Source organism: Leopardus geoffroyi, chromosome C2 (assembly GCF_018350155.1).
Source record: "Leopardus geoffroyi isolate Oge1 chromosome C2, O.geoffroyi_Oge1_pat1.0, whole genome shotgun sequence".
In the NCBI taxonomy this organism is placed as follows: Eukaryota; Metazoa; Chordata; class Mammalia; order Carnivora; family Felidae; genus Leopardus; species Leopardus geoffroyi.
Window position 1 is genome coordinate 98,633,164 of NC_059333.1, and position 9,305 is coordinate 98,642,468.

Genomic DNA, 9,305 nt, shown 5'->3' on the forward strand with positions numbered 1-9,305 from the left:
TGCAAAAACCCTCAGGAATACTGTGCTCCTGATATAGATGTGGTAAACTTTTGCAGAATTGCCAGTGTCAGTTAAATGCACTCTGCTTCAGCAGAGAGGAAATCCTATCTCTAGAGGTGTCATTGTTTTTACATGTTTCATTTCATTTTGTCACTAATCATGGTTCTGAAAGACAAGCTCTTCAGATTTTTCATTGTACCCTGTAACTTGGCATTAGCTTATTTTTTGGCTCTGCTTTGTTTTGCATAACTGTGCATAAGCTAAGCTATTTCTCTAAATATAAGTAAGCTAATGTCTTTCCAGTGCTTTTGACAAGTACCAAAATACTGTATACATTATTTTTATGAGTTTAATTTTACGATTGCACCAGAAGAACATGGTAAGAATTCCTTTTTAAAGTAAAAATGTGCTGTACAGAAGTAATCAGAGGTTTTATGCAAAATACTGCTATTGATTGGGTCCAGACTGAAGTTGGTTTGCTCTTCCCTCTGTCTGGAATGTTCCTGGCCCTGATTGTCCCATGTCTTCCTCTCTCCCTGCATTTTGGGACTTCCCTGACCATCTAACCTAAATGTGAAATCTTAATTATTTTCTGTTTCTTTATTCTGCTTTGTTTTTTTCAAAGCACTTGACATATATTTGTATGATTTTATATTGTCTTTCTGCCCCTACTAAATTACAAGTTTGATAACAGGGGTGCTATGTTTTCTTCACTGCAGTATTTCCAAGGTGTAGAAGAGTGAACTTTCAATAAATATTTGTTAAATTAATGAATGAATGGACAAATGAATGGATACACACTGAAAATATCTTTCCTGGTAATTTGAAGGGCACGTCTGGAAAACAGTCCTGCATAAGAAAATTCTAGTAATATTATATGTCCATTTGAAAGTTGTCATTGTATTAGATTTAATGAAAGGAGTTGGTGAATTTATGCCATGAGCACTTAGATGACAATCACTGTAGCTATACCACGATCACCATTTTTTTTAACCATTTATTCAGTGCCAACTGTGGGCCTGGTTTAGTGCTAAAGACTTAATATACATTGTTTCATTTACTGTTCCATACTATACTATGTATGCACTAAGCGTATTATTATTTAATCAATCAAACTGAGTTTTATATCTCACTCAAGGTCACACAACAGGTAAGTTGTGGCAGGACCAGGACTCAAACTCAGGTCTGCCTTAATTTCAAAGTCCAGAATCATAGCCACATCATTGTGTCTTTTTTCTTATCTATGCTAGTTAAGTCTTATACAACTGAATTTGCCAGGGGAAGATATTAGATGTGTTCTTAAATGTGTATTGGCAGACACATTAATGTGGAAAACAGTGGTGCAAATTTAGTATCTTAACCATAATAGTTGAGATTATTACTCCAGTTACAAGATAGATAACACTGTGGATGAGATAGAAGCTTTTACACCAACTGACTGCAGAACCAACCACATATCCTACTTGAAGCATATAAAATAGAGATTAAAAAAAAAAAACTACAGCATATTTAGGAAGCAAAAAATTTCACCACAGGTGACTGGAACAGAAAAGTGTGAGAAGCATGGGTTGATTATCTCTCTCTCCCTCTCTCCCTATATATTAGATTCGCACACACCATGGGTCATATATTCGGGTATAAAGAAAGCTCTTGAGCCCTAGATTCTAGTATTGGTTTTACCTATCATGACCTTTGATAATCAGTTGAACAGAGCACATATGTGGGAGTTCTAAACTGCTTGTGTTATTCTTCTTGGGTCTGCCATTTTCTAGTTTTGTAATTTTGGGTCGTTATTCAAACTTTCTGTGCCTTGATTTTCTTAGGTATAAGTTGGGCCGTTAAGAGGATGAATTAAATATTACAGATAAAACTCTTAGAAGAGTGGTTGGAATGTGGCAGGAGCCCTTCCAGCAGGAAGCCTTCAAGGCCTGCTGGGTTTCTCAGCCCTGTCCTTTCTGAGAAGGTCCTTTCCCTGTCCCTGCTCTCCTGCATTCTCTTCTCTCTCTCCTTTCTTCTTTCAGCTCCTCTCCCTGCTTCCCACTCGCGTCAGGGCTCCTTTGTGCCCTCTGCTGGTCAATGGCGGCAGGACCAAGTGTTCTGGTTGCTATGGCTACCGAGTCAACGCGGTAACCAAGGAGACCGAGGCGGAAGCTCCGGATAGCTCCAGCAGGCGGTGGTGACGCAGGCGGCTGGGTTCTCCAGGTGGGTCAGCAGGTTGCAGATGACTATGGTGGGCGGACGGCGGGGCGGAGTGGCGACCGACGGGTCCGCCGGGTGCGGGGAGCATGGCGGGACGGCGGGAAAGTAGACCGGGTTCCGGTGGGGCTGGGGCGTCGGCCTTGTAGGTGTTTGCTGAGCGCTGCCGTGCCCCACAGTGCCAGACCCACGGGCTGCAAGACACGGCCTTGGCCTCAAGATAAAACTCTTTTTCTATAAACAAAGAAGTTTCCAGCCCATGAGGTGAACCGAGAGTGATCCCCCAGGCAAGAAAACCAGGGCCTTATCAATTATACCCCCTCTACAACCTGACCTTTTCAAACGCTACCCTTTTTTTTTTATCCTTTGAAGTCAGGGGTGCCTTATGAGAAATTTGGTTCTGTGGCAGTCCAGTAGGATGTCCCCTTTTGTAGCTTGCTTTCTGCCTGGGTGGCCACAGGCACCCGCTGTGTTATAGAAGTCCGTGCTTCCCAAGGTGAGGGGTGGCAGATTCCTAAGAAATCTGAAGCTGTGGGAGTTTTTTCTTCTGTCCCCAAATCAGCACTAGAGGTGCTCATATACGGGTTCAGTTACGTTTTTTTTTCTTTATAGCCTGACTTTTTAAATCCAGAGTTAGCAAGACTCATTAAAAAGAAGTTATGTAAATTTGAAGCTACACAGGATTAAAACTATGCAAACTGTATGCTTATGGAAAATGAAAACAAAAATAAGAACAAAAACCCCACCTTATTTTGTATCACCTTATTTTATAACCTACATAGAGGCCTGCCTGACCTCCCATGATATTTCCAGTTGTATTACACATTTATTTGTAGGTAGCTAAGTCTTTTGTCTATTTCTTTCAAAACACTTCGTACTTCCCACAGTTATTTTATTTGCTTTTTAATTTTTTCCTACTCTTTTCACCAGAGTACAAGTTCAGTGAGGATTGGTACTATACCTGTTTGGCTCACCTTGTTTTTCAGAGCTTTATCTGATACCTGGCACAGAAGAGGTGTTCCTATATTTGTTGAATGTTCACCAAAGTCTGGTAGGATACATGGAAAAAAGAAAACAAAAAGATTTTGAAGCGGGAAAGAGGGTGTTTGTTTAATTTTTTTTCATAAGATTATGCAATAAATTCAAAGCAGTAGGAAAAAGCTAAATATTTAAAAGTTAGCATATTATTATTGGCAGTATTTGTATGTAGGCTCTTCTAATTGCTGGGGATTCAAAGATCAGTGGCAGGACTGCCCTCAAATATTTGGGATGCTCACAGAAACCACACCTATAAAAGCAAAGCCGAAAAAATAGCACAAGGAAGCATATAATAGCAAATGAGTGTAATACGCATGATGTTCTTACAGAAAGAGAAGTTCACTTTTGATGGAAGAAATCTGCATCGTAGAGGTGGCCTTCCAACCTGGCAATGAATGGAATAAAACTTGGTGAGCAGAAAAGTGGAAAATAAAGCATAATGCTTAGGAAAATTAGAATGCATAATTGAAGCTCTCAAGTACCAAACAGAGCAGATGAGTAATTTTTTTTTTTTCCTTCTGGGTAAGGGGAAAAGTTTTAGAGAAGAAATTTATAACCTTGTATTACATGGAGGCAATTTGAAACCCAAAAGGTTTTCACCGGTGTTTAAAAACCGGTGTTTAAAAACATTACTCTAAAATTTAGAAGGTAATCTGATGCCAAACAGTTCTTTCTCTACATTTCCTTTTAATGACAGGTTAAGAATATGAAAGGGAGAAGAATATGAATGATATGAATTCATCATTTTAAGGATGTAGAACAATTTAGATTTCAAGTCTTAAGAGCTAACAGGACTGGGAATAAAACTGTACTTTCTGGCTTTGTCACCAATCTTTCCTTAATTTTCCCATTTCTAAGATATTCAGAAGAGACCACTTAGGATAATAGTGGATTGTACGAGAATGGGTAGGATAGATAAATATAAAAGAGCTTAGGATTCTGAATTTAATTTATGAATTAAATACTTTCATTGCTATTTGTAATCATATGAAGTTTTCAGTTGATAATAATTGTGTATTGATTTACGTTGTGCCTTTAAAACATTTTTTAAGCTATTGAGGAGTTTCTTTATATTAAATCTGACTCAGAGGCTCCTTATGAAAACCGATGAAGTCAGAGAAGCTGTGGTTTGAGAAAAACCTTGATGTTCCCTCATTCCCTTCTCAGGGTAGTTTCTAACGCTGCCCTTCTCTGAACCCGGAGCTCTCTGGTGGCCCTTAAGGAGCCCGCTGATTTACAGACCATAAATTAGAGTCCTTTTGTTTGGTATCCTGCAAATTGGGTGGGGGTGGAATTCTTATCATTTAATACATGGATAAACAGGCTCAGAGACCACTCTAACACAAAGGTCCTCTGAACTTAAACCTAGCATCTTTTAACATTACTTACCATTTTTAGTTGACAACTATTTTAAAAAGATACCTTGCCCCTTGAGAGTGAAAGCAAACTTTCTTAATTGCTCTCAATGGAACCTTCACGTATAAGGTAAAAAAAAAAAAAATGGGTGCCATGGGCACTATTTAATACCCTGAAGCAGCGTTTATCAGCTGTGTTGGTTGGCTGAAAGGTTAAGTGCAGCTGAGAAGTTAGCACCTGATTTACTTTCATGGCCTGTGCTAGTAGAAAATGGCATATATTTATTTAGTGGGCCACTAAAGCACAAGACATTATGCCAGGGATCATGTATTATCAGTCTTTTCCTTAGATTTAAAAAAAAAAAAAAATATATATATATATATATATATATATATATATTTAGAATAAGGATACAATTCTTTTTAAGAATTTAAAACTACCATTTTTATTGAAATTCATTTTTATTTAATATTTCTTGCTTGGGTATCCGATGTCTAAGTGCTATGGCAAACATATTAGTCCATCCAAGAGAGTTGGCTTTTGGACCTTAAAATATGTGTCAAAGTAAGGAAAAATTCTTATTTATTGGCTTTCGAATTTTCAATTCTAAGATGATTTCAGGTCATTAGACTAATCAGCTAATCTCAGATAAGTTTTCACTTACAAAAACTGTCCTATCTTGAAAACAGTGGTTTCCCCAACCTCCCATTCTGCCAGTGGTGTCATGGCAAATTCTAGAAGACTATGGCAACTCTTGATAAATACTCTGAGTTTCTAGGAGTATAAATCATCATAATTTCCTTGTTTCCATTCTGTGGTAGCCGGCCTTGATGCTTGAGTTGCATTCCCAGGATGAGAACTTATGTAGAAGGAGAATCAAACCATCATGGACAATATTGGGTCATAGTATCTGTACACCTGTGGGGAGAAACAGGTTGGGGACAGAAAAATGATGCAGTCTAATAAGTCAGTTAACAAGAACATTTTCCAAATAACTATTAAACCTTTGGTATTTAATTATCAGAAAAAAAATTGAGTCACCTAAGGACAAGTGGAACTACAAAGTTTGCATAATAGGGAGTTTGTCTCTATTTCCCTGATTCCATTAAATGACTAAAGTTTTGTGCTTTGCTATTCTTCCTGCTGACATTATTATCTCCTTGCTGTCCCAAGAAAGGTGACTAATTCTCTGTTGGTTTTACGAAAGAAGACAGGCGGAACAGCATGACTCACAATTATAATCTTGCTTTTCTCTTCATACGAGAAAATTGGCTTATGTGTGTGACTTGATAAAACATTTAACTGAGAAGGAGCCTTACTAATTGCATTCAATGAAGTGAAATGCCCCCAAATAAGACCATTTATTGGTTAAATCACATTATCAGCAGAGCTATAAATCTGAATCATCTCATCCTAATGCAATTTACAGACTTTTTTATTCATTTCAGTCTTCATGTGTACGTTCAGCTTTATGCATACGTACATATACAGCTGACCATTGAACAATGTGGGGGATTAGGCGCACCAGCACCCCACACAGTTAAAAACCCACGTATAATTTTTGACTTTATTTTTTGATAATGGTGGCAATGATAACAGTATGAAAGTTTTCTTGAAAAATTTATCACAGTAGACTTAGGGTCCAGCAGTTGGATTTCCAAATGATGATCAAAAAGAGATAGAGACTCTTTTTGAGTAGGATTATTCCTGAAGTCTTTTTTAAGTGAGACAAAGTTTTTACCTACAAGGAAGGGGTAGAAGATGATGTATCCTCCCTCCGCAAAAGCAAACCAAATCTTAGTTTTCCAGGGGTTATCTTTAGTTTTCTTTGACATTCATTTTAGCTTTGAGAAAGAGGACTTGGTACCTAAGAAACGAGTCCGAGTTAAATGTCCCTCCTAAGTATTTCCTTCTGTTGGAATGTTCCATGGTATTGTCATGGTGTGGCTTTCCCTTTGATTTTGAGTTCTTTGAGGGAAAACACTGTATCTTATTTACTATTGTGATATCAGTACCCATAAACAGGTCAGGAAGGAGTAGCTACATACCGGGGGTGCCTGGGTGGCTCAGTTGGTTGAACATCCAACTTCAGCTCAGGTCATGATCTCCCGTTTTTGGGAGTTTGAGCCCTGTGTCTGGCTCTGTGCTGACAGCTCAGAGCCTGGAGCCTGCTTTGGATTCTGTGTCTCCCTCTCTCTCTGCCCTTCCCTGGCTCTCTTTCTCTCTCTCTCTCAAAAGTGAATACTTAAAAAAAAATTAAAAAAAAAAAAACACAAGTGTTTATTGAAGGCACAAATACACTTAGTCTTATGATGCATCTACTACTTTTCTTACAATATAAAATTATTTTGTATAATTCTATTTGAAATTATCTTCAGACATAAATTCCTTCAGAATTTTCTCCAAGGTAGTAAAAATTTACCCTTTCAGGGTAGATTTGATTTTTTGGAGGTAGAATAACTTGAAACTAGATTTAAATGAATGAAGTATTCACTCCTGCCAAACAATATATATTTTTTAATTTAATTTTTTATTTTTTTAAATTTACATCCAAATTAGTTAGCGTATAGTGCTATAATTTTTAGTTTTAAATGAGCCACAACAAAGTAGATTTGTATGTTTGTTGGGTATATGACAGACTCTGCAGGTTTCAAAGAGGTATTCCAAAAACGTCTTGATCAGTGGTTGCATCATTGAAATTATGATATAGTGTCCCAAAGGAACAAAACTGAAGAATTGCACATTTGATTATGTAGACTTCCATGTGACAATAACCTACCATTTGGTTACTCCTATTCTGATGCCTTCTCTCCTTAAATTTTTGGAGCAAAGCTTCTAGACTTATTTTCTGTTCTCCCTCTAAAACTTTCAGTGCCTCTTATTAGCTACATGTTGAATTCCAAATGCCTTAACTTGGCATTTAAAGCCACTCATTATTGAGCTGCAGCCCAAATGTCCAAATTTATGCCTACTTTTCCCCTTCCATGTAACCCAAATATCAACCAAATGGAGCCAGTCATTAGTCCCCATTCAAGAGCTGTTCTTTCTCGTAGTGTGAAGTGTTCGTCCAGTCCATATCTTTTTATATAAGCCCCCATTCTCCTCAAAATGCCACTTTAAATGCTAGCCAGCTTGAATTCTCTCTCCCTTCTTATATTATCACATCTGTAAGTTTTATGGACTTTATAATTTCTACCCTATTTTGTGGCTTTTATATGTAGGTCTTCTATGCCCTTTTTGACTCTATGCCATTTGAGCCAGTCAACAGATCTCCTTGGGCCTTGACTCCATGCCTCTTAACACAGTGCCTTGCATATAGCAGAGCTTAGGAAATATTCATAGGGGTTTTAAGTACATAGGAACACATATAAAAACCAGCAGTATCAAGTGGTTTGTCCATTTAAGACTATGGACTCTGTGGCAATGGCCCTCATGTTTCTTTAAGGGCGTTCAGAATTTGGAAATTTTTATTCGTACAAAAACCTAATGGTTGTGCATGTGATTCAGTAATTCAGCATTACAGACTAAATTATTATAGAACCATGAATAATTGGGATACTCAGGAAATAGGGTGTTCTGAATAATTTAATTTTCTGGTTAACTTGGAGTTAGGCAGAAAATCTTCTTTGTTTCATTTCTTGTTGAAAAATTCTTTCTAAATATGCTAATTTCTGATCTTAGGCAAAGAGCATCATTAAAATTTTCTTTGATGAATGAGGATATTAGAATGCCTCTGGGTAATTATTACATACCTTAATTCTCATTTTATATTACCACGTATGAACAAAAAAAGGTTTTGAGTTTGGATTGTATCTCTAAGGTTCTTTTCTTTTTCCTATATTTAGCCTTGGATATTATTTTTGGATGAAAACAAAACCTGATTTATATTTTTATACTCTTCACCATAGAAAGAGACAGAGTATGTACTTGTCTTAATGAGTACATTCTTCACTTTCCTTTTTAATTTTTTTATTTTTTACATTTATTTATTTTTGAGAGACAGAGCACGAGTGGGGGAGGGGCAGAGAGAGAAGGAGACACAGAACTGAAGCAGGCTTCTGGCTCCCAGCAAGTAGCAAGCATTCAGCAGAGCCCAACGCGGGGCTTGAACCCACGAACCATGGGATCATGAACTGAGCCGAAGTCGGACACTTAACCGACTGAGCCACCCAGGCGCCCCACATTCTTCACTTTCAATCGACTGTTTCCACAGTCTTTTGCTATATAATTATTGGTAAAATTTTAATTCCATCATATATGCTATATTTATAACTTCATTAGTATATCAATATTTGTCAAACTTATGATATATTTAGCATATGTGTATTTATTGTTTAGCCTTTGATTCAACTTTTTCCCCTCATAACAATTTCTGTTTTTAAAACCTGTCTGAATTGTATGTAGTTTTGAATTTGTAATTTAACTGCTTTACTCTGACATTATTCTTTTGTCTGCTACTTTTTCAGACGTTTTTGCAAATCACAATTTTTAGATAGTATCAAGACAGTGGGGGGAAAAAAAGGCAGTAATCATGAACACCAAAGATTTTGTAGTTCTTCCATGGGGGAAACCTGGAAATTCCGTAAAACTAAAATACAAGTAAGTGTATATATATTTATTACTTAAATAAAAATAATTGCTAACATTTCTGTAATTTAAAGTATTTTTTTATATGAGGCTGTGTAGAGTTGAACTTAAATTTTTGAGTTCTTTCC

At 37.0% G+C, this 9,305-nt stretch overlaps 1 long non-coding RNA gene across 1 annotated transcript; it reads left to right on the forward strand.

Moving 5' to 3' along the window:
- The first annotated feature begins 2,117 nt into the window (after window positions 1–2,117).
- On the forward strand, window positions 2,118–9,103 carry LOC123611291. Its single transcript, XR_006718541.1, has 3 exons — window positions 2,118–2,202; window positions 3,564–3,644; window positions 9,057–9,103. It is a non-coding gene; the product is annotated as an uncharacterized LOC123611291 (long non-coding RNA).
- Window positions 9,104–9,305: the final 202 nt, after the last annotated feature.